The 25,385-nt window shown below is 45.3% G+C and overlaps 1 pseudogene; it reads right to left on the bottom strand.

Annotated features, from left to right (window-relative positions):
* LOC121845163 overlaps nucleotides 1–25,385 on the bottom strand; it is a 64,241-nt pseudogene that overhangs the window by 16,960 nt on the left and 21,896 nt on the right.

Here is a 25,385-nt window from a genome sequence, read left to right as displayed (position 1 = left end):
AATATAAACCCTGTCTACTGTAATATAAACCCTGTTTACTGTAATATAAACCCTGTCTACTGTAATATAAACCCTGTCTACTGTAATATAAACCCTGTCTACTGTAATATAAACCCTGTCTACTGTAATATCCACCCTGTCTACTGTAATATCCACCCTGTCTACTGTAATATCCACCCTGTCTGCTGTAATATCCACCCTGTCTGCTGTAATATCCACCCTGTCTACTGTAATATAAACCCTGTCTGCTGTAATATCCACCCTGTCTGCTGTAATATAAACCCTGTCTGCTGTAATATCCACCCTGTCTGCTGTAATATCCACCCTGTCTGCTGTAATATCCACCCTGTCTACTGTAATATAAACCCTGTCTGCTGTAATATCCACCCTGTCTGGTGTAATATCCAACCCTGTCTGCTGTAATATCCACCCTGTCTACTGTAATATAAACCCTGTCTACTGTAATATCCACCCTGTCTACTGTAATACAAACCCTGTCTACTGTAATATCCACCCTGTCTACTGTAATATCCACCCTGTCTGCTGTAATATCCACCCTGTCTACTGTAATATCCACCCTGTCTGCTGTAATATCCACCCTGTCTACTGTAATATCCACCCTGTCTGCTGTAACATCCACCCTGTCTACTGTAATATAAACCCTGTCTACTGTAATATCCACCCTGTCTGCTGTAATATCCACCCTGTCTACTGTAATATCCACCCTGTCTGCTGTAAAATCCACCCTGTCTACTGTAATATAAACCCTGTCTACTGTTATGTCCAACCTGTCTGCTGTAATATCCACCCTGTCTGCTGTTATGTCCACCCTGTCTGCTGTAATATCCACCCTGTCTGCTGTAATATCCACCCTGTCTACTGTAATATAAACCCTGTCTACTGTTATGTCCACCCTGTCTGCTGTTATATCCACCCTGTCTGCTGTAATATCCACCCTGTCTACTGTAATATCCACCCTGTCTACTGTAATATCCACCCTGTCTACTGTAATGTCCACCCTGTCTGCTGTAATATAAACCCTGTCTGCTGTAATATCCACCCTGTCTACTGTAATATCCACCCTGTCTACTGTAATATAAACCCTGTCTACTGTAATATCCACCCTGTCTACTGTAATATCCACTCTGTCTGCTGTAATATCCACCCTGTCTGCTGTAATATCCACCCTGTCTGCTGTAATATAAACCCTGTCTACTGTAATATCCACCCTGTCTACTGTAATATCCACCCTGTCTACTGTAATATCCACCCTGTCTGCTGTAATATCCACCCTGTCTGCTGTAATATCCACCCTGTCTACTGTAATATCCACCCTGTCTGCTGTAATATCCACCCTGTCTACTGTAATATAAACCCTGTCTACTGTAATATTCACCCTGTCTACTGTAATATCCACCCTGTCTACTGTAATATCCACCCTGTCTGCTGTAATATCCACCCTGTCTACTGTAATATACACCCTGTCTACTGTAATATAAACCCTGTCTACTGTAATATAAACCCTGTCTACTGTAATATCCACCCTGTCTACTGTAATATCCACCCTGTCTGCTGTAATATCCACCCTGTCTACTGTAATATAAACCCTGTCTACTGTTATGTCCACCCTGTCTACTGTAATATTCACCCTGTCTACTGTAATATCCACCCTGTCTGCTGTAATATCCACCCTGTCTACTGTAATATCCACCCTGTCTGCTGTAATATCCACCCTGTCTACTGTAATATAAACCCTGTCTACTGTAATATAAACCCTGTTTACTGTAATATAAACCCTGTCTACTGTAATATAAACCCTGTCTACTGTAATATAAACCCTGTCTACTGTAATATAAACCCTGTCTACTGTAATATCCACCCTGTCTACTGTAATATCCACCCTGTCTACTGTAATATCCACCCTGTCTGCTGTAATATCCACCCTGTCTGCTGTAATATCCACCCTGTCTACTGTAATATAAACCCTGTCTGCTGTAATATCCACCCTGTCTGCTGTAATATAAACCCTGTCTGCTGTAAAATCCACCCTGTCTGCTGTAATATCCACCCTGTCTGCTGTAATATCCACCCTGTCTACTGTAATATAAACCCTGTCTGCTGTAATATCCACCCTGTCTGGTGTAATATCCAACCCTGTCTGCTGTAATATCCACCCTGTCTACTGTAATATAAACCCTGTCTACTGTAATATCCACCCTGTCTGCTGTAATACAAACCCTGTCTGCTGTAATATCCACCCTGTCTACTGTAATATCCACCCTGTCTGCTGTAATATCCACCCTGTCTACTGTAATATCCACCCTGTCTGCTGTAATATCCACCCTGTCTACTGTAATATCCACCCTGTCTGCTGTAACATCCACCCTGTCTACTGTAATATAAACCCTGTCTACTGTAATATCCACCCTGTCTGCTGTAATATCCACCCTGTCTACTGTAATATCCACCCTGTCTGCTGTAATATCCACCCTGTCTACTGTAATATAAACCCTGTCTACTGTTATGTCCACCCTGTCTGCTGTAATATCCACCCTGTCTACTGTAATATCCACCCTGTCTGCTGTAAAATCCACCCTGTCTACTGTAATATAAACCCTGTCTACTGTTATGTCCAACCTGTCTGCTGTAATATCCACCCTGTCTGCTGTTATGTCCACCCTGTCTGCTGTAATATCCACCCTGTCTGCTGTAATATCCACCCTGTCTACTGTAATATAAACCCTGTCTACTGTTATGTCCACCCTGTCTGCTGTTATATCCACCCTGTCTGCTGTAATATCCACCCTGTCTACTGTAATATCCACCCTGTCTACTGTAATATCCACCCTGTCTACTGTAATGTCCACCCTGTCTGCTGTAATATAAACCCTGTCTGCTGTAATATCCACCCTGTCTACTGTAATATCCACCCTGTCTACTGTAATATAAACCCTGTCTACTGTAATATCCACCCTGTCTACTGTAATATCCACTCTGTCTGCTGTAATATCCACCCTGTCTGCTGTAATATCCACCCTGTCTACTGTAATATAAACCCTGTCTACTGTAATATCCACCCTGTCTACTGTAATATCCACCCTGTCTACTGTAATATCCACCCTGTCTACTGTAATATCCACCCTGTCTGCTGTAATATCCACCCTGTCTACTGTAATATCCACCCTGTCTACTGTAATATCCACCCTGTCTACTGTAATATAAACCCTGTCTACTGTAATATTCACCCTGTCTACTGTAATATCCACCCTGTCTACTGTAATATCCACCCTGTCTGCTGTAATATCCACCCTGTCTACTGTAATATCCACCCTGTCTGCTGTAATATAAACCCTGTCTACTGTAATATAAACCCTGTCTACTGTAATATCCACCCTGTCTACTGTAATATCCACCCTGTCTGCTGTAATATCCACCCTGTCTACTGTAATATAAACCCTGTCTACTGTTATGTCCACCCTGTCTACTGTAATATTCACCCTGTCTACTGTAATATCCACCCTGTCTGCTGTAATATCCACCCTGTCTACTGTAATATCCACCCTGTCTGCTGTAATATCCACCCTGTCTACTGTAATATAAACCCTGTCTACTGTAATATAAACCCTGTTTACTGTAATATAAACCCTGTCTACTGTAATATAAACCCTGTCTACTGTAATATAAACCCTGTCTACTGTAATATAAACCCTGTCTACTGTAATATCCACCCTGTCTACTGTAATATCCACCCTGTCTACTGTAATATCCACCCTGTCTGCTGTAATATCCACCCTGTCTGCTGTAATATCCACCCTGTCTACTGTAATATAAACCCTGTCTGCTGTAATATCCACCCTGTCTGCTGTAATATAAACCCTGTCTGCTGTAAAATCCACCCTGTCTGCTGTAATATCCACCCTGTCTGCTGTAATATCCACCCTGTCTACTGTAATATCCACCCTGTCTGCTGTAATATAAACCCTGTCTACTGTAATATAAACCCTGTCTACTGTAATATCCACCCTGTCTACTGTAATATCCACCCTGTCTGCTGTAATATCCACCCTGTCTACTGTAATATAAACCCTGTCTACTGTTATGTCCACCCTGTCTACTGTAATATTCACCCTGTCTACTGTAATATCCACCCTGTCTGCTGTAATATCCACCCTGTCTACTGTAATATCCACCCTGTCTGCTGTAATATCCACCCTGTCGACTGTAATATAAACCCTGTCTACTGTAATATAAACCCTGTTTACTGTAATATAAACCCTGTCTACTGTAATATAAACCCTGTCTACTGTAATATAAACCCTGTCTACTGTAATATAAACCCTGTCTACTGTAATATCCACCCTGTCTACTGTAATATCCACCCTGTCTACTGTAATATCCACCCTGTCTGCTGTAATATCCACCCTGTCTGCTGTAATATCCACCCTGTCTACTGTAATATAAACCCTGTCTGCTGTAATATCCACCCTGTCTGCTGTAATATAAACCCTGTCTGCTGTAATATCCACCCTGTCTGCTGTAATATCCACCCTGTCTGCTGTAATATCCACCCTGTCTACTGTAATATAAACCCTGTCTGCTGTAATATCCACCCTGTCTGGTGTAATATCCAACCCTGTCTGCTGTAATATCCACCCTGTCTACTGTAATATAAACCCTGTCTACTGTAATATCCACCCTGTCTACTGTAATACAAACCCTGTCTACTGTAATATCCACCCTGTCTACTGTAATATCCACCCTGTCTGCTGTAATATCCACCCTGTCTACTGTAATATCCACCCTGTCTGCTGTAATATCCACCCTGTCTACTGTAATATCCACCCTGTCTGCTGTAACATCCACCCTGTCTACTGTAATATAAACCCTGTCTACTGTAATATCCACCCTGTCTGCTGTAATATCCACCCTGTCTACTGTAATATCCACCCTGTCTGCTGTAAAATCCACCCTGTCTGCTGTAATATAAACCCTGTCTACTGTTATGTCCAACCTGTCTGCTGTAATATCCACCCTGTCTGCTGTAATATCCACCCTGTCTGCTGTAATATCCACCCTGTCTGCTGTAATATCCACCCTGTCTACTGTAATATAAACCCTGTCTACTGTTATGTCCACCCTGTCTGCTGTTATATCCACCCTGTCTGCTGTAATATCCACCCTGTCTACTGTAATATCCACCCTGTCTACTGTAATATCCACCCTGTCTACTGTAATGTCCACCCTGTCTGCTGTAATATAAACCCTGTCTGCTGTAATATCCACCCTGTCTACTGTAATATCCACCCTGTCTACTGTAATATAAACCCTGTCTACTGTAATATCCACCCTGTCTGCTGTAATATCCACCCTGTCTGCTGTAATATCCACCCTGTCTGCTGTAATATCCACCCTGTCTACTGTAATATAAACCCTGTCTACTGTAATATCCACCCTGTCTACTGTAATATCCACCCTGTCTACTGTAATATCCACCCTGTCTACTGTAATATCCACCCTGTCTGCTGTAATATCCACCCTGTCTGCTGTAATATCCACCCTGTCTACTGTAATATCCACCCTGTCTACTGTAATATAAACCCTGTCTACTGTAATATTCACCCTGTCTACTGTAATATCCACCCTGTCTACTGTAATATCCACCCTGTCTGCTGTAATATCCACCCTGTCTACTGTAATATCCACCCTGTCTACTGTAATATAAACCCTGTCTACTGTAATATAAACCCTGTCTACTGTAATATCCACCCTGTCTACTGTAATATCCACCCTGTCTGCTGTAATATCCACCCTGTCTACTGTAATATAAACCCTGTCTACTGTTATGTCCACCCTGTCTACTGTAATATTCACCCTGTCTACTGTAATATCCACCCTGTCTGCTGTAATATCCACCCTGTCTACTGTAATATCCACCCTGTCTGCTGTAATATCCACCCTGTCTACTGTAATATAAACCCTGTCTACTGTAATATAAACCCTGTTTACTGTAATATAAACCCTGTCTACTGTAATATAAACCCTGTCTACTGTAATATAAACCCTGTCTACTGTAATATAAACCCTGTCTACTGTAATATCCACCCTGTCTACTGTAATATCCACCCTGTCTACTGTAATATCCACCCTGTCTGCTGTAATATCCACCCTGTCTGCTGTAATATCCACCCTGTCTACTGTAATATAAACCCTGTCTGCTGTAATATCCACCCTGTCTGCTGTAATATAAACCCTGTCTGCTGTAAAATCCACCCTGTCTGCTGTAATATCCACCCTGTCTGCTGTAATATCCACCCTGTCTACTGTAATATAAACCCTGTCTGCTGTAATATCCACCCTGTCTGGTGTAATATCCAACCCTGTCTGCTGTAATATCCACCCTGTCTACTGTAATATAAACCCTGTCTACTGTAATATCCACCCTGTCTACTGTAATACAAACCCTGTCTACTGTAATATCCACCCTGTCTACTGTAATATCCACCCTGTCTGCTGTAATATCCACCCTGTCTACTGTAATATCCACCCTGTCTGCTGTAATATCCACCCTGTCTACTGTAATATCCACCCTGTCTGCTGTAACATCCACCCTGTCTACTGTAATATAAACCCTGTCTACTGTAATATCCACCCTGTCTGCTGTAATATCCACCCTGTCTACTGTAATATCCACCCTGTCTGCTGTAATATCCACCCTGTCTACTGTAATATAAACCCTGTCTACTGTTATGTCCACCCTGTCTGCTGTAATATCCACCCTGTCTACTGTAATATCCACCCTGTCTGCTGTAAAATCCACCCTGTCTACTGTAATATAAACCCTGTCTACTGTTATGTCCAACCTGTCTGCTGTAATATCCACCCTGTCTGCTGTTATGTCCACCCTGTCTGCTGTAATATCCACCCTGTCTGCTGTAATATCCACCCTGTCTACTGTAATATAAACCCTGTCTACTGTTATGTCCACCCTGTCTGCTGTTATATCCACCCTGTCTGCTGTAATATCCACCCTGTCTACTGTAATATCCACCCTGTCTACTGTAATATCCACCCTGTCTACTGTAATGTCCACCCTGTCTGCTGTAATATAAACCCTGTCTGCTGTAATATCCACCCTGTCTACTGTAATATCCACCCTGTCTACTGTAATATAAACCCTGTCTACTGTAATATCCACCCTGTCTACTGTAATATCCACTCTGTCTGCTGTAATATCCACCCTGTCTGCTGTAATATCCACCCTGTCTACTGTAATATAAACCCTGTCTACTGTAATATCCACCCTGTCTACTGTAATATCCACCCTGTCTACTGTAATATCCACCCTGTCTACTGTAATATCCACCCTGTCTGCTGTAATATCCACCCTGTCTACTGTAATATCCACCCTGTCTACTGTAATATCCACCCTGTCTACTGTAATATAAACCCTGTCTACTGTAATATTCACCCTGTCCACTGTAATATCCACCCTGTCTACTGTAATATCCACCCTGTCCACTGTAATATCCACCCTGTCTACTGTAATATCCACCCTGTCTACTGTAATATAAACCCTGTCTACTGTAATATAAACCTTGTCTACTGTAATATCCACCCTGTCTACTGTAATATCCACCCTGTCTACTGTAATATCCACCCTGTCTACTGTAATATAAACCCTGTCTACTGTTATGTCCACCCTGTCTACTGTAATATTCACCCTGTCTACTGTAATATCTACCCTGTCTGCTGTAATATCCACCCTGTCTACTGTAATATCCACCCTGTCTGCTGTAATATCCACCCTGTCTACTGTAATATAAACCCTGTCTACTGTAATATAAACCCTGTTTACTGTAATATAAACCCTGTCTACTGTAATATAAACCCTGTCTACTGTAATATAAACCCTGTCTACTGTAATATAAACCCTGTCTACTGTAATATCCACCCTGTCTACTGTAATATCCACCCTGTCTACTGTAATATCCACCCTGTCTGCTGTAATATCCACCCTGTCTGCTGTAATATCCACCCTGTCTACTGTAATATAAACCCTGTCTGCTGTAATATCCACCCTGTCTGCTGTAATATAAACCCTGTCTGCTGTAAAATCCACCCTGTCTGCTGTAATATCCACCCTGTCTGCTGTAATATCCACCCTGTCTACTGTAATATAAACCCTGTCTGCTGTAATATCCACCCTGTCTGGTGTAATATCCAACCCTGTCTGCTGTAATATCCACCCTGTCTACTGTAATATAAACCCTGTCTACTGTAATATCCACCCTGTCTACTGTAATACAAACCCTGTCTACTGTAATATCCACCCTGTCTACTGTAATATCCACCCTGTCTGCTGTAATATCCACCCTGTCTACTGTAATATCCACCCTGTCTGCTGTAATATCCACCCTGTCTACTGTAATATCCACCCTGTCTGCTGTAACATCCACCCTGTCTACTGTAATATAAACCCTGTCTACTGTAATATCCACCCTGTCTGCTGTAATATCCACCCTGTCTACTGTAATATCCACCCTGTCTACTGTAATATCCACCCTGTCTACTGTAATATAAACCCTGTCTACTGTTATGTCCACCCTGTCTGCTGTAATATCCACCCTGTCTACTGTAATATAAACCCTGTCTACTGTTATGTCCAACCTGTCTGCTGTAATATCCACCCTGTCTGCTGTTATGTCCACCCTGTCTGCTGTAATATCCACCCTGTCTGCTGTAATATCCACCCTGTCTACTGTAATATAAACCCTGTCTACTGTTATGTCCACCCTGTCTGCTGTAATATCCACCCTGTCTGCTGTAATATCCACCCTGTCTACTGTAATATCCACCCTGTCTACTGTAATATCCACCCTGTCTACTGTAATGTCCACCCTGTCTGCTGTAATATAAACCCTGTCTGCTGTAATATCCACCCTGTCTACTGTAATATCCACCCTGTCTACTGTAATATAAACCCTGTCTACTGTAATATCCACCCTGTCTACTGTAATATCCACCCTGTCTACTGTTATGTCCACCCTGTCTGCTGTAATATCTACCCTGTCTGCTGTAATATCCACCCTGTCTACTGTAATATCCACCCTGTCTACTGTAATATCCACCCTGTCTACTGTAATATCCACGCTGTCTGCTGTAATATCCACCCTGTCTGCTGTAATATCCACCCTGTCTACTGTAATATCCACCCTGTCTACTGTAATATAAACCCTGTCTACTGTAATATCCACCCTGTCTGCTGTAATATCCACCCTGTCTGCTGTAATATCCACCCTGTCTACTGTAATATAAACCCTGTCTACTGTAATATCCACCCTGTCTACTGTAATATCCACCCTGTCTACTGTAATATCCACCCTGTCTACTGTAATATCCACCCTGTCTGCTGTAATATCCACCCTGTCTACTGTAATATCCACCCTGTCTACTGTAATATCCACCCTGTCTACTGTAATATAAACCCTGTCTACTGTAATGTCCACCCTGTCTACTGTAATGTCCACCCTGTCTACTGTAATATCCACCCTGTCTGCTGTAATATCTACCCTGTCTGCTGTAATATCCACCCTGTCTACTGTAATATCCACCCTGTCTACTGTAATATCCACCCTGTCTACTGTAATATCCACCCTGTCTACTGTAATATCCACCCTGTCTACTGTAATATCCACCCTGTCTGCTGTAATATCCACCCTGTCTGCTGTAATATCCACCCTGTCTACTGTAATATCCACCCTGTCTACTGTAATATCCACCCTGTCTACTGTAATATCCACCCTGTCTACTGTAATATCCACCCTGTCTGCTGTAATATCCACCCTGTCTGCTGTAATATCCACCCTGTCTACTGTAATATCCACCCTGTCTACTGTAATATCCACCCTGTCTGCTGTAATATCCACCCTGTCTACTGTAATATCCACCCTGTCTGCTGTAATATCCACCCTGTCTACTGTAATATAAACCCTGTCTACTGTTATGTCCACCCTGTCTACTGTAATATTCACCCTGTCTACTGTAATATCCACCCTGTCTGCTGTAATATCCACCCTGTCTACTGTAATATCCACCCTGTCTGCTGTAATATCCACCCTGTCTACTGTAATATAAACCCTGTCTACTGTAATATAAACCCTGTTTACTGTAATATAAACCCTGTCTACTGTAATATAAACCCTGTCTACTGTAATATAAACCCTGTCTACTGTAATATAAACCCTGTCTACTGTAATATCCACCCTGTCTACTGTAATATCCACCCTGTCTACTGTAATATCCACCCTGTCTGCTGTAATATCCACCCTGTCTGCTGTAATATCCACCCTGTCTACTGTAATATAAACCCTGTCTGCTGTAATATCCACCCTGTCTGCTGTAATATAAACCCTGTCTGCTGTAAAATCCACCCTGTCTGCTGTAATATCCACCCTGTCTGCTGTAATATCCACCCTGTCTACTGTAATATAAACCCTGTCTGCTGTAATATCCACCCTGTCTGGTGTAATATCCAACCCTGTCTGCTGTAATATCCACCCTGTCTACTGTAATATAAACCCTGTCTACTGTAATATCCACCCTGTCTACTGTAATACAAACCCTGTCTACTGTAATATCCACCCTGTCTACTGTAATATCCACCCTGTCTGCTGTAATATCCACCCTGTCTACTGTAATATCCACCCTGTCTGCTGTAATATCCACCCTGTCTACTGTAATATCCACCCTGTCTGCTGTAACATCCACCCTGTCTACTGTAATATAAACCCTGTCTACTGTAATATCCACCCTGTCTGCTGTAATATCCACCCTGTCTACTGTAATATCCACCCTGTCTGCTGTAATATCCACCCTGTCTACTGTAATATAAACCCTGTCTACTGTTATGTCCACCCTGTCTGCTGTAATATCCACCCTGTCTACTGTAATATAAACCCTGTCTACTGTTATGTCCAACCTGTCTGCTGTAATATCCACCCTGTCTGCTGTTATGTCCACCCTGTCTGCTGTAATATCCACCCTGTCTGCTGTAATATCCACCCTGTCTACTGTAATATAAACCCTGTCTACTGTTATGTCCACCCTGTCTGCTGTAATATCCACCCTGTCTGCTGTAATATCCACCCTGTCTACTGTAATATCCACCCTGTCTACTGTAATATCCACCCTGTCTACTGTAATGTCCACCCTGTCTGCTGTAATATAAACCCTGTCTGCTGTAATATCCACCCTGTCTACTGTAATATCCACCCTGTCTACTGTAATATAAACCCTGTCTACTGTAATATCCACCCTGTCTACTGTAATATCCACCCTGTCTACTGTTATGTCCACCCTGTCTGCTGTAATATCTACCCTGTCTGCTGTAATATCCACCCTGTCTACTGTAATATCCACCCTGTCTACTGTAATATCCACCCTGTCTACTGTAATATCCACTCTGTCTGCTGTAATATCCACCCTGTCTGCTGTAATATCCACCCTGTCTACTGTAATATCCACCCTGTCTACTGTAATATAAACCCTGTCTACTGTAATATCCACCCTGTCTGCTGTAATATCCACCCTGTCTACTGTAATATCCACCCTGTCTACTGTAATATCCACCCTGTCTACTGTAATATAAACCCTGTCTACTGTTATGTCCACCCTGTCTGCTGTAATATCCACCCTGTCTACTGTAATATAAACCCTGTCTACTGTTATGTCCAACCTGTCTGCTGTAATATCCACCCTGTCTGCTGTTATGTCCACCCTGTCTGCTGTAATATCCACCCTGTCTGCTGTAATATCCACCCTGTCTACTGTAATATAAACCCTGTCTACTGTTATGTCCACCCTGTCTGCTGTAATATCCACCCTGTCTGCTGTAATATCCACCCTGTCTACTGTAATATCCACCCTGTCTACTGTAATATCCACCCTGTCTACTGTAATGTCCACCCTGTCTGCTGTAATATAAACCCTGTCTGCTGTAATATCCACCCTGTCTACTGTAATATCCACCCTGTCTACTGTAATATAAACCCTGTCTACTGTAATATCCACCCTGTCTACTGTAATATCCACCCTGTCTACTGTTATGTCCACCCTGTCTGCTGTAATATCTACCCTGTCTGCTGTAATATCCACCCTGTCTACTGTAATATCCACCCTGTCTACTGTAATATCCACCCTGTCTACTGTAATATCCACTCTGTCTGCTGTAATATCCACCCTGTCTGCTGTAATATCCACCCTGTCTACTGTAATATCCACCCTGTCTACTGTAATATAAACCCTGTCTACTGTAATATCCACCCTGTCTGCTGTAATATCCACCCTGTCTGCTGTAATATCCACCCTGTCTACTGTAATATAAACCCTGTCTACTGTAATATCCACCCTGTCTACTGTAATATCCACCCTGTCTACTGTAATATCCACCCTGTCTACTGTAATATCCACCCTGTCTGCTGTAATATCCACCCTGTCTACTGTAATATCCACCCTGTCTACTGTAATATCCACCCTGTCTACTGTAATATAAACCCTGTCTACTGTAATGTCCACCCTGTCTACTGTAATGTCCACCCTGTCTACTGTAATATCCACCCTGTCTGCTGTAATATCTACCCTGTCTGCTGTAATATCCACCCTGTCTACTGTAATATCCACCCTGTCTACTGTAATATCCACCCTGTCTACTGTAATATCCACCCTGTCTACTGTAATATCCACCCTGTCTACTGTAATATCCACCCTGTCTGCTGTAATATCCACCCTGTCTGCTGTAATATCCACCCTGTCTACTGTAATATCCACCCTGTCTACTGTAATATCCACCCTGTCTACTGTAATATCCACCCTGTCTACTGTAATATCCACCCTGTCTGCTGTAATATCCACCCTGTCTGCTGTAATATCCACCCTGTCTACTGTAATATCCACCCTGTCTACTGTAATATCCACCCTGTCTGCTGTAATATCCACCCTGTCTACTGTCGGTAATATTAACAGCAATGGAAGGAGGAAAATAGAGAAAAAGCCTGTAGTCAGCAGTCCTTACCTGCAGGTCCAGGGCGGTCAGCTGTTTTCCTTTCTCGCCACCCGCATTGCGCTTGTACTCCTCGATGGTCCAGGAGGGCTGACCCCGTTTGCCGTCAACCGACAGGCCTGTGAGCCTGAGGTCTGTGTACAGGGGGCTGCCCTTCATGTGGGACTTGACGGAGGGGGGGAAGGGGTGCGGTGAGAACACCTGCTCCACCAGGTAGGAGTCCTTGGGGGGCTTTGAGGAGCGGTGGACCTGGGGGCCATCTCATACTGGCGCTCCCGCTCTGACTGTAGTGGGGAGGGATGGAGGGGGTCAGAGATTAAAGTTGAAAAGTGGGGTAAATGGACAGTGAGAAAGAGAGAGAGAGAGGAGGGTGAGAAAGAGAGAGGGAGAGAGAGAGAGAGAGAGAGGGGGGAGAGAGAGAGAGAAAGGGGGAGAGAGGGGGGGGGGGAGAGAGAGAGGGGAGAGAGAGACAGAAAGAGAGAGAGAGACAGATAGAGAGAGAGAGAGGGATTGAGGGAGAGAGAGGGAGGGAGGGAGAGAGAGAAAGAGAGAGAGAGGAGAAAAGAGAGAAGGGGAAAGAGAGAGAGAGAGAGTGTTATCATATAAAAACTGTCACGCGCACATTGCTGAGGTAAGACCAATGTTTTCATTGAGTGACTGTGTGACCCAATAAAGAGACTATACCAATGTATCAGTGTATAGAAAACACACTGTCCTGCAGCTTGGGAAGTGTGCTGTTTTGCTTTACCCCGGAAACCCAGAAACAAGTTTGGTTGAATAGTCCAGTTCCCAGAGTCATAAGAGAAAGATCATGCTACTGTAGATATAGACAGCTAGAACCCTGAACACAACACTGTGTTATAGACAGCTAGAACCCTGAACACAACACTGTGCTATAGACAGCTAGAACCCTGAACACAGTACTGTGTTATAGACAGCTAGAACCCTGAACACAACACTGTGTTATAGACAGCTAGAACCCTGAACACAACACTGTGCTATAGACAGCTAGAACCCCTGAACACAGCACTGTGCTATAGACAGCTAGAACCCCCGAACACAACACTGTGCTATAGACAGCTAGAACCCTGAACACAGCACTGTGCTATAGAACGCTAGAACCCTGAACACAGCACTGTGTTATAGACAGATAGAAACCCTGAACACAGCACTGTGCTATAGACAGCTAGAAGCCCTGAACACAGTACTGTGTTATAGACAGCTAGAACCCCTGAACACAGCACTGTGCTATAGACAGCTAGAACCCCTGAACACAACACTGTGCTATAGACAGCTAGAACCCTGAACACAGCACTGTGCTATAGACAGCTAGAAACCCTGAACACAGTACTGTGTTATAGACAGCTAGAACCCTGAACACAGCACTGTGCTATAGACAGCTAGAACCCTGAACACAGCACTGTGCTATAGACAGCTAGAAGCCCTGAACACAGTACTGTGTTATAGACAGCTAGAAACCCTGAACACAGTACTGTGTTATAGACAGCTAGAACCCCTGAACACAGCACTGTGCTATAGACAGCTAGAACCCCTGAACACAACACTGTGCTATAGACAGCTAGAACCCTGAACACAGCACTGTGCTATAGACAGCTAGAACCCTGAACACAGCACTCTGCTATAGACAGCTAGAACCCTGAACACAGCACTGTGTTATAGACAGCTAGAAACCCTGAACACAGCACTGTGCTATAGACAGCTAGAACCCTGAACACAGTACTGTGTTATAGACAGCTAGAAACCCTGAATACAGTACTGTGTTATAGACAGCTAGAACCCTGAACACAGCACTGTGTTATATACAGCTAAGAGCCCTGAACACAGCACTGTGCTATAGACAGCTAAGAGCCCTGAACACAGTACTGGGCTATAGACAGCTAAGAGCCCTGAACACAGCACTGTGCTATAGACAGCTAAGAGCCCTGAACACAGCACTGTGCTATAGACAGCTAAGAGCCCTGAACACAGCACTGTGTTATAGACAGCTAAGAGCCCTGAACACAGCACTGTGCTATAGACAGCTAAGAGCCCTGAACACAACACTGTGTTATAGACAGCTAAGAGCCCTGAACACAGTACTGTATTATAGACAGCTAAGAGCCCTGAACACAGCACTGTGTTATAGACAGCTAAGAGCCCTGAACACAACACTGTGCTATAGACAGCTAAGAGCCCTGAACACAGTACTGTGTTATAGACAGCTAAGAGCCCTGAACACAACACTGTGTTATAGACAGCTAAGAGCCCTGAACACAGTACTGTGTTATAGACAGCTAAGAGCCCTGAACACAACACTGTGTTATAGACAGCTAAGAGCCCTGAACACAGTACTGTGTTATAGACAGCTAAGAGCCCTGAACACAGTACTGGGCTATAGACAGCTAAGAGCCCTGAACACAGTACTGTGTTATAGACAGCTAAGAGCCCTGAACACAACACTGGGCTAAAGACAGCTAAGAGCCCTGAACACAGTACTGGGCTATAGACAGCTAAGAGCCCTGAACACAGTACTGTGCTATAGACAGCTAAGAGCCCTGAACACAGTACTGTGTTATAGACAGCTAAGAGCCCTGAACACAACACTGTGTTATAGACAGCTAAGAGCCCTGAACACAGTACTGTGTTATAGACAGCTAAGAGCCCTGAACACAGCACTGTGTTATAGACAGCTAAGAGCCCTGAACACAGCACTGTGCTATAGACAGCTAAGAGCCCTGAACACAACACTGTGTTATAGACAGCTAAGAGCCCTGAACACAGTACTGTGTTATAGACAGCTAAGAGCCCTGAACACAGCACTGTGTTATAGACAGCTAAGAGCCCTGAACACAGCACTGTGTTATAGACAGCTAAGAGCCCTGAACACAGTACTGTGCTATAGACAGCTAAGAGCCCTGAACACAGTACTGGGCTAAAGACAGCTAAGAGCCCTGAACACAGTACTGGGCTATAGACAGCTAAGAGCCCTGAACACAGTACTGTGCTATAGACAGCTAAGAGCCCTGAACACAGTACTGTGTTATAGACAGCTAAGAGCCCTGAACACAGCACTGTGTTATAGACAGCTAAGAGCCCTGAACACAGCACTGTGCTATAGACAGCTAAGAGCCCTGAACACAACACTGTGTTATAGACAGCTAAGAGCCCTGAACACAGTACTGTGTTATAGACAGCTAAGAGCCCTGAACACAGCACTGTGCTATAGACAGCTAGAACCCTGAACACAGTACTGTGTTATAGACAGCTAAGAGCCCTGAACACAGCACTGTGCTATAGACAGCTAAGAGCCCTGAACACAGCACTGTGCTATAGACAGCTAAGAGCCCTGAACACAACACTGTGTTATAGACAGCTAAGAGCCCTGAACACAGTACTGTGTTATAGACAGCTAAGAGCCCTGAACACAGCACTGTGCTATAGACAGCTAGAACCCTGAACACAGTACTGTGCTATAGACAGCTAAGAGCCCTGAACACAGCACTGTGCTATAGACAGCTAAGAGCCCTGAACACAGCACTGTGCTATAGACAGCTAGAAGCCCTGAACACAGTACTGTGCTATAGACAGCTAAGAGCCCTGAACACAGCACTGTGTTATAGACAGCTAAGAGCCCTGAACACAGTACTGTGCTATAGACAGCTAAGAGCCCTGAACACAGTACTGTGTTATAGACAGCTAAGAGCCCTGAACACAACACTGTGCTATAGACAGCTAAGAGCCCTGAACACAGTACTGTGTTATAGACAGCTAAGAGCCCTGAACACAGCACTGTGCTATAGACAGCTAAGAGCCCTGAACACAGTACTGTGCTATAGACAGCTAAGAGCCCTGAACACAGTACTGTGCTATAGACAGCTAAGAGCCCTGAACACAGTACTGTGCTATAGACAGCTAGAACCCTGAACACAGTACTGTGTTATAGACAGCTAAGAGCCCTGAACACAGTACTGTGCTATAGACAGCTAGAACCCTGAACACAGTACTGTGCTATAGACAGCTAAGAGCCCTGAACACAGCACTGTGCTATAGACAGCTAAGAGCCCTGAACACAACACTGTGTTATAGACAGCTAAGAGCCCTGAACACAGTACTGGGCTATAGACAGCTAAGAGCCCTGAACACAGTACTGTGTTATAGACAGCTAAGAGCCCTGAACACAGCACTGTGCTATAGACAGCTAGAACCCTGAACACAGTACTGTGTTATAGACAGCTAAGAGCCCTGAACACAGTACTGTGCTAGAGACAGCTAAGAGCCCTGAACACAGTACTGTGTTATAGACAGCTAAGAGCCCTGAACACAGCACTGGGCTAAAGACAGCTAAGAGCCCTGAACACAGTACTGGGCTATAGACAGCTAAGAGCCCTGAACACAGTACTGTGCTATAGACAGCTAAGAGCCCTGAACACAGTACTGTGTTATAGACAGCTAAGAGCCCTGAACACAACACTGTGTTATAGACAGCTAAGAGCCCTGAACACAGTACTGTGTTATAGACAGCTAAGAGCCCTGAACACAGCACTGTGTTATAGACAGCTAAGAGCCCTGAACACAGCACTGTGCTATAGACAGCTAAGAGCCCTGAACACAACACTGTGTTATAGACAGCTAAGAGCCCTGAACACAGTACTGTGTTATAGACAGCTAAGAGCCCTGAACACAGCACTGTGTTATAGACAGCTAAGAGCCCTGAACACAGCACTGTGTTATAGACAGCTAAGAGCCCTGAACACAGTACTGTGCTATAGACAGCTAAGAGCCCTGAACACAGTACTGGGCTAAAGACAGCTAAGAGCCCTGAACACAGTACTGGGCTATAGACAGCTAAGAGCCCTGAACACAGTACTGTGCTATAGACAGCTAAGAGCCCTGAACACAGTACTGTGTTATAGACAGCTAAGAGCCCTGAACACAGCACTGTGTTATAGACAGCTAAGAGCCCTGAACACAGCACTGTGCTATAGACAGCTAAGAGCCCTGAACACAACACTGTGTTATAGACAGCTAAGAGCCCTGAACACAGTACTGTGTTATAGACAGCTAAGAGCCCTGAACACAGCACTGTGCTATAGACAGCTAGAACCCTGAACACAGTACTGTGTTATAGACACCTAAGAGCCCTGAACACAGCACTGTGCTATAGACAGCTAAGAGCCCTGAACACAGCACTGTGCTATAGACAGCTAAGAGCCCTGAACACAACACTGTGTTATAGACAGCTAAGAGCCCTGAACACAGTACTGTGTTATAGACAGCTAAGAGCCCTGAACACAGCACTGTGCTATAGACAGCTAGAACCCTGAACACAGTACTGTGCTATAGACAGCTAAGAGCCCTGAACACAGCACTGTGCTATAGACAGCTAAGAGCCCTGAACACAGCACTGTGCTATAGACAGCTAGAAGCCCTGAACACAGTACTGTGCTATAGACAGCTAAGAGCCCTGAACACAGCACTGTGTTATAGACAGCTAAGAGCCCTGAACACAGTACTGTGCTATAGACAGCTAAGAGCCCTGAACACAGTACTGTGTTATAGACAGCTAAGAGCCCTGAACACAACACTGTGCTATAGACAGCTAAGAGCCCTGAACACAGTACTGTGTTATAGACAGCTAAGAGCCCTGAACACTGCACTGTGCTATAGACAGCTAAGAGCCCTGAACACAGTACTGTGCTATAGACAGCTAAGAGCCCTGAACACAGTACTGTGCTATAGACAGCTAAGAGCCCTGAACACAGTACTGTGCTATAGACAGCTAGAACCCTGAACACAGTACTGTGTTATAGACAGCTAAGAGCCCTGAACACAGTACTGTGCTATAGACAGCTAGAACCCTGAACACAGTACTGTGCTATAGACAGCTAAGAGCCCTGAACACAGCACTGTGCTATAGACAGCTAAGAGCCCTGAACACAGTACTGTGTTATAGACAGCTAAGAGCCCTGAACACAGCACTGTGCTATAGACAGCTAAGAGCCCTGAACACAGTACTGTGTTATAGACAGCTAAGAGCCCTGAACACAACACTGTGCTATAGACAGCTAAGAGCCCTGAACACAGCACTGTGCTATAGACAGCTAAGAGCCCTGAACACAACACTGTGCTCTAGACAGCTAAGAGCCCTGAACACAGTACTGTGTTATAGACAGCTAAGAGCCCTGAACACAGCACTGTGCTATAGACAGCTAAGAGCCCTGAACACAGTACTGTGCTATAGACAGCTAAGAGCCCTGAACACAGTACTGTGCTATAGACAGCTAAGAGCCCTGAACACAGTACTGTGCTATAGACAGCTAGAACCCTGAACACAGTACTGTGTTATAGACAGCTAAGAGCCCTGAACACAGTACTGTGCTAGAGACAGCTAAGAGCCCTGAACACAGTACTGTGTTATAGACAGCTAAGAGCCCTGAACACAACACTGTGCTATAGACAGCTAAGAGCCCTGAACACAACACTGTGCTATAGACAGCTAAGAGCCCTGAACACAGTACTGTGCTATAGACAGCTAAGAGCCCTGAACACAGCACTGTGCTATAGACAGCTAAGAGCCCTGAACACAGCACTGTGCTATAGACAGCTAGAACCCTGAACACAGTACTGTGCTATAGACAGCTAAGAACCCTGAACACAGCACTGTGCTATAGACAGCTAAGAGCCCTGAACACAGTACTGTGCTATAGACAACTAAGAGCCCTAAACACAGCACTGTGCTATAGACAGCTAAGAGCACTGAACACAGCACTGTGCTATAGACAGCTAAAACCCAGAACACAGCACTGTGCTATAGACAGCTAAGAGCCCTGAACACAGTACTGTGCTATAGACAGCTAAGAGCCCTGAACACAGCACTGTGCTATAGACAGCTAAGAGCCCTGAACACAGTACTGTGCTATAGACAGCTAAGAGCCCTGAACACAGTACTGTGCTATAGACAGCTAAGAGCCCTGAACACAGTACTGTGCTATAGACAGCTAAGAGCCCTGAACACAGTACTGTGCTATAGACAGCTAGAACCCTGAACACAGTACTGTGTTATAGACAGCTAAGAGCCCTGAACACAGTACTGTGTTATAGACAGCTAGAACCCTGAACACAGTACTGTGCTATAGACAGCTAAGAGCCCTGAACACAGCACTGTGCTATAGACAGCTAAGAGCCCTGAACACAGTACTGTGTTATAGACAGCTAAGAGCCCTGAACACAGCACTGTGCTATAGACAGCTAAGAGCCCTGAACACAGTACTGTGCTATAGACAGCTAAGAGCCCTGAACACAACACTGTGCTCTAGACAGCTAAGAGCCCTGAACACAGTACTGTGTTATAGACAGCTAAGAGCCCTGAACACAGCACTGTGCTATAGACAGCTAAGAGCCCTGAACACAGTACTGTGCTATAGACAGCTAAGAGCCCTGAACACAGTACTGTGCTATAGACAGCTAAGAGCCCTGAACACAGTACTGTGCTATAGACAGCTAGAACCCTGAACACAGTACTGTGTTATAGACAGCTAAGAGCCCTAAACACAGTACTGTGCTAGAGACAGCTAAGAGCCCAATGAACACAGTACTGTGTTATAGACAGCTAAGAGCCCTGAACACAACACTGTGCTATAGACAGCTAAGAGCCCTGAACACAACACTGTGCTATAGACAGCTAAGAGCCCTGAACACAGTACTGTGCTATAGACAGCTAAGAGCCCTGAACACAGCACTGTGCTATAGACAGCTAAGAGCCCTGAACACAGCACTGTGCTATAGACAGCTAAGAGCCCTGAACACAGTACTGTGCTATAGACAACTAAGAGCCCTAAACACAGCACTGTGCTATAGACAGCTAAGAGCCCTGAACACAGCACTGTGCTATAGACAGCTAAAACCCAGAACACAGCACTGTGCTATAGACAGCTAAGAGCCCTGAACACAGTACTGTGCTATAGACAGCTAAGAGCCCTGAACACAGCACTGTGCTATAGACAGCTAAGAGCCCTGAACACAGTACTGTGCTATAGACAGCTAAGAGCCCTGAACACAGCACTGTGCTATAGACAGCTAAGAGCCCTGAACACAACACTGTGCTATAGACAGCTAAGAGCCCTGAACACAGCACTGTGCTATAGACAGCTAAGAGCCCTGAACACAGCACTGTGCTATAGACAGCTAAGAGCCCTGAACACAGCACTGTGTTATAGACAGCTAAGAGCCCTGAACACAGTACTGTGCTAGAGACAGCTAAGAGCCCTGAACACAGTACTGTGTTATAGACAGCTAAGAGCCCTGAACACAACACTGTGCTATAGACAGCTAAGAGCCCTGAACACAACACTGTGCTATAGACAGCTAAGAGCCCTGAACACAGTACTGTGCTATAGACAGCTAAGAGCCCTGAACACAGCACTGTGCTATAGACAGCTAAGAGCCCTGAACACAGCACTGTGCTATAGACAGCTAGAACCCTGAACACAGTACTGTGCTATAGACAGCTAAGAACCCTGAACACAGCACTGTGCTATAGACAGCTAAGAGCCCTGAACACAGTACTGTGCTATAGACAACTAAGAGCCCTGAACACAGCACTGTGCTATAGACAGCTAAGAGCCCTGAACACAGCACTGTGCTATAGACAGCTAAAACCCAGAACACAGCATTGTGCTATAGACAGCTAAGAGCCCTGAACACAGTACTGTGCTATAGACAGCTAAGAGCCCTGAACACAGCACTGTGCTATAGACAGCTAAGAGCCCTGAACACAGTACTGTGTTATAGACAGCTAAGAACCCTGAACACAGCACTGTGCTATAGACAGCTAAGAGCCCTGAACACAACACTGTGCTATAGACAGCTAAGAGCCCTGAACACAGCACTGTGCTATAGACAGCTAAGAGCCCTGAACACAGCACTGTGTTATAGACAGCTAAGAGCCCTGAACACAGCACTGTGCTATAGACAGCTAAGAGCCCTGAACACAGCACTGTGCTATAGACAGCTAAGAGCCCTGAACACAGCACTGTGCTATAGACAGCTAAGAGCCCTGAACACAGCACTGTGCTATAGACAGCTAAGAGCCCTGAACACAGCACTGTGCTATAGACAGCTAAGAGCCCTGAACACAGCACCGTGCTATAGACAGCTAAGAGCCCTGAACACAGCACTGTGCTATAGACAGCTAAGAGCCCTGAACACAGTACTGTGCTATAGACAGCTAAGAGCCCTGAACACAGTACTGTGCTATAGACAGCTAAGAGCCCTGAACACAGTACTGTGTTATAGACAGCTAAGAGCCCTGAACACAGTACTGTGTTATAGACAGCTAAGAGCCCTGAACACAGTACTGTGTTATAGACAGCTAAGAGCCCTGAACACAGTACTGTGTTATAGACAGCTAAGAGCCCTGAACACAGTACTGGGCTATAGACAGCTAAGAGCCCTGAACACAGTACTGGGCTATAGACAGCTAAGAGCCCTGAACACAGCACTGTGCTATAGACAGCTATTATACTACCAGTACTGCAGTACCAGGAATCCTTCTCTCCATGAGTTCACTGCATTACATAAGAAACACACTCTTGTATCCACTCTCTTTTCAAGTCAATAAAAAAAGATATCCGTAAACAAAGTGGCGAATTATGAATTAAAGTGCCAACATTTGTTTTTAATATCTGCGAGCATCTGATTTCTGCCCTGGGAGAAGAAAAGAAAATGCTCCTGTTCAGAGTTGGAGAGTTGGCCATTTTTCCAAAAGGAACTAAATCAAATTTCTCTCTGCCAGTTGAAGTGCATATTGGACTATCGCAGGATAACCTTAGAAATCAGTGTTCACTAACACAATGAAATCTATCATTTGGAAATGAATGAAGTAGTTTAAGCCTTTAAGTTGATTCACATCTACAGTCAATATGAACCCTTACGGCCAGTCAATCGAAACAAGAACAGCATGTACAGCATGTTTCTATTGGCCAGATGAACATCCATTAATGTTATTGATCAATGGAAGACCTTCTCTCTTCATTCTTAAACACACTTCCATGACAACAAAACACATTTCCCAAATGACCTCCTTTCATTGTTATGTCTTCCATTGTTATGTTATTGTCTCCACTGACCAAGATAGACAAGGTGAAGAACACATCACTCTACTGTGCAATCTATTGATTACATGTCTGGGCCAGTAAAAACACCACATTTAGCACAAACTCTCAATTCTTCATGAGTGTTTTTAGGTTCTTTACACCCCTCAATGCAGGGACGCATCGGGACGAGACATTTCTAAAATACCGGACCATTTTTTCCCTCAACACCACCATTATTAGTCAAATAATGAGCATTTAGCGCAAAAAACCCCAGACCAGCCCATCTGACATTTGCATGAATTGACCTATGGCCCGTCGGTCTGCATCAACATTAACAGCAATGGGTAACGCCAGCTATCAGAGTCATAGAAGGGACTCAAATCTATTCCTGTCTGGTTAACTGCTCATATATACGTTGACAATGTGCCTCTGTCTCTGAGGCTGCGACTGTACGTTTCTCCAGCCATCTGGAGGGCTGCATTCAATGTTAATTGGATGTTGATGAATACCGAGCTGTAGGGGGAGAACAGCACAATGCACGTCTTGATTCAGGAATGCTCCTTCGCAGACAAATCGATGTGTGTTTGTATGTGTGTATGTGTGTGTGTAGTTTGTTTTGCCAAGTAAATCTGCTCTCAGCTCCTGATCGCCCAGGCTCCTTGTCAATCAGGCTTATCTATCTGTGTGGTAGGTCTACTTAGAGGATGTCTCTCAGCTGAGGTTAGTAGCTAGCTGTATCATCTCAGCAGTGGAGATGATGGCCATGTTTATGGAATCATTCCAGGGGGTGGAGAATGTTGTGCCTGCCTGCCTGTCTGCCTGCCTGTCTGTCTGTCTGTCTGTCTGTCTGTCTGTCTGTCTGTCTGTCTGTCTGTCTGTCTGTCTGTCTGTCTGTCTGTCTGTCTGTCTGTCTGTCTGTCTGTCTGTCTGCCTGCTTGCCTGCCTGCCTGCCTGTCTGCCTGCCTGCCTACCTAACTACCTGCTTGCCTGCCTACCTAACTACCTGACTTACCTAATGAGAGTGACAAGCGAGATGAAAGCTTCAACACTGCCATCACACTTCTCACAATGTTGTTTTGGCACCCTAACCTGACATCCTTATTAACATTCAGGAGTTATATGAGTCTTGCAGAGGCTCTGGTGACAGGGAGGGGAGAGGAGGGAGATGGGAGGGGAGAGGGAAAGAGAGAGTAGAGAGGGACATTTGTGATCTGAATGGTAGGAGAGAGGGAGGATCAGGGGACTGCTTGGTTGAAAGAGACGGCGAGGCAGTGAAGAGGGAGGCAGGAGAGGGGAGACCGGGGAGGAGATGGAGGTGAGATTGAGAGAGAAGAACATAGGGAGGAAAAAGAGAGTGGGGGGAGCAGAGGATGGAGGCAAGGAGCAAAGAGGAGAGGGGAGGGAGAGAGCAAAGAGGAGAGGGGAGGGGAGGGAAAGAGCAAAGAGGGGAGGGAGGGAGCAAAGAGGAGAGGGGAGGGAGCAAAGAGGAGAGGGGAGGGGAGGGAAAGAGCAAAGAGGGGAGGGAGGGAGCAAAGAGGAGAGGGGAGGGAGGGAGCAAAGAGGAGAGGGGAGGGAGCAAAGAGGAGAGGGGAGGGGAGGGAAAGAGCAAAGAGGGGAGGGAGGGAGCAAAGAGGAGAGGGGAGGGAGGGAGCAAAGAGGGAAGGGAGGGAGCAAAGAGGAGAGAGAGAGGGGAGCAAAGAGGAGAGGGAGGGAGCAAAGAGGAGAGGGAGGGAGCAAAGAGGAGAGGGGAGGGAGAGAGCAAAGAGGGGAGGGAGGGAGCAAAGAGGAGAGGGAGGGAGCAAAGAGGAGGGGAGGGAGGGAGCAAAGAGGGGAGGGAGAGAGCAAAGAGGGAGGGAGGGAGCAAAGAGGAGAGGGAGGGAGCAAAGAGGAGAGGGGGAGGGAGCAAAGAGGGGAGGGAGCAAAGAGGAGGGGGGGAGGGAGCAAAGAGGAGAGGGGAGGGAGGGAGCAATGGGGGAGGGGAGGGAGCAAAGAGGAGAAGGGGGAGGGAGCAAAGAGGAGAGGGAGGGAGCAAAGAGGAGAGGGGAAGGAGGGAGCAAAGAGGAGAGGGGAGGGAGCAAAGGGGAGGGAGGGAGCAAAGAGGAGAGGGGAGGGAGGGAGCAAAGAGGAGAGGGAGGGAGCAAAGAGAAGAGGGGAGGGAGCAAAGAGGAGAGGGAGGGAGCAAAGAGGAGAGAGGGAGCAAAGAGGAGAGGGGAGGGGTGGGAGGGAGCAAAGAG

This window comes from Oncorhynchus tshawytscha, unplaced genomic scaffold (assembly GCF_018296145.1).
Source record: "Oncorhynchus tshawytscha isolate Ot180627B unplaced genomic scaffold, Otsh_v2.0 Un_contig_4685_pilon_pilon, whole genome shotgun sequence".
In the NCBI taxonomy this organism is placed as follows: Eukaryota; Metazoa; Chordata; class Actinopteri; order Salmoniformes; family Salmonidae; genus Oncorhynchus; species Oncorhynchus tshawytscha.
Note: the sequence above shows the minus strand (reverse complement) of the source record. Positions and strands in the feature narration are given on the sequence as shown.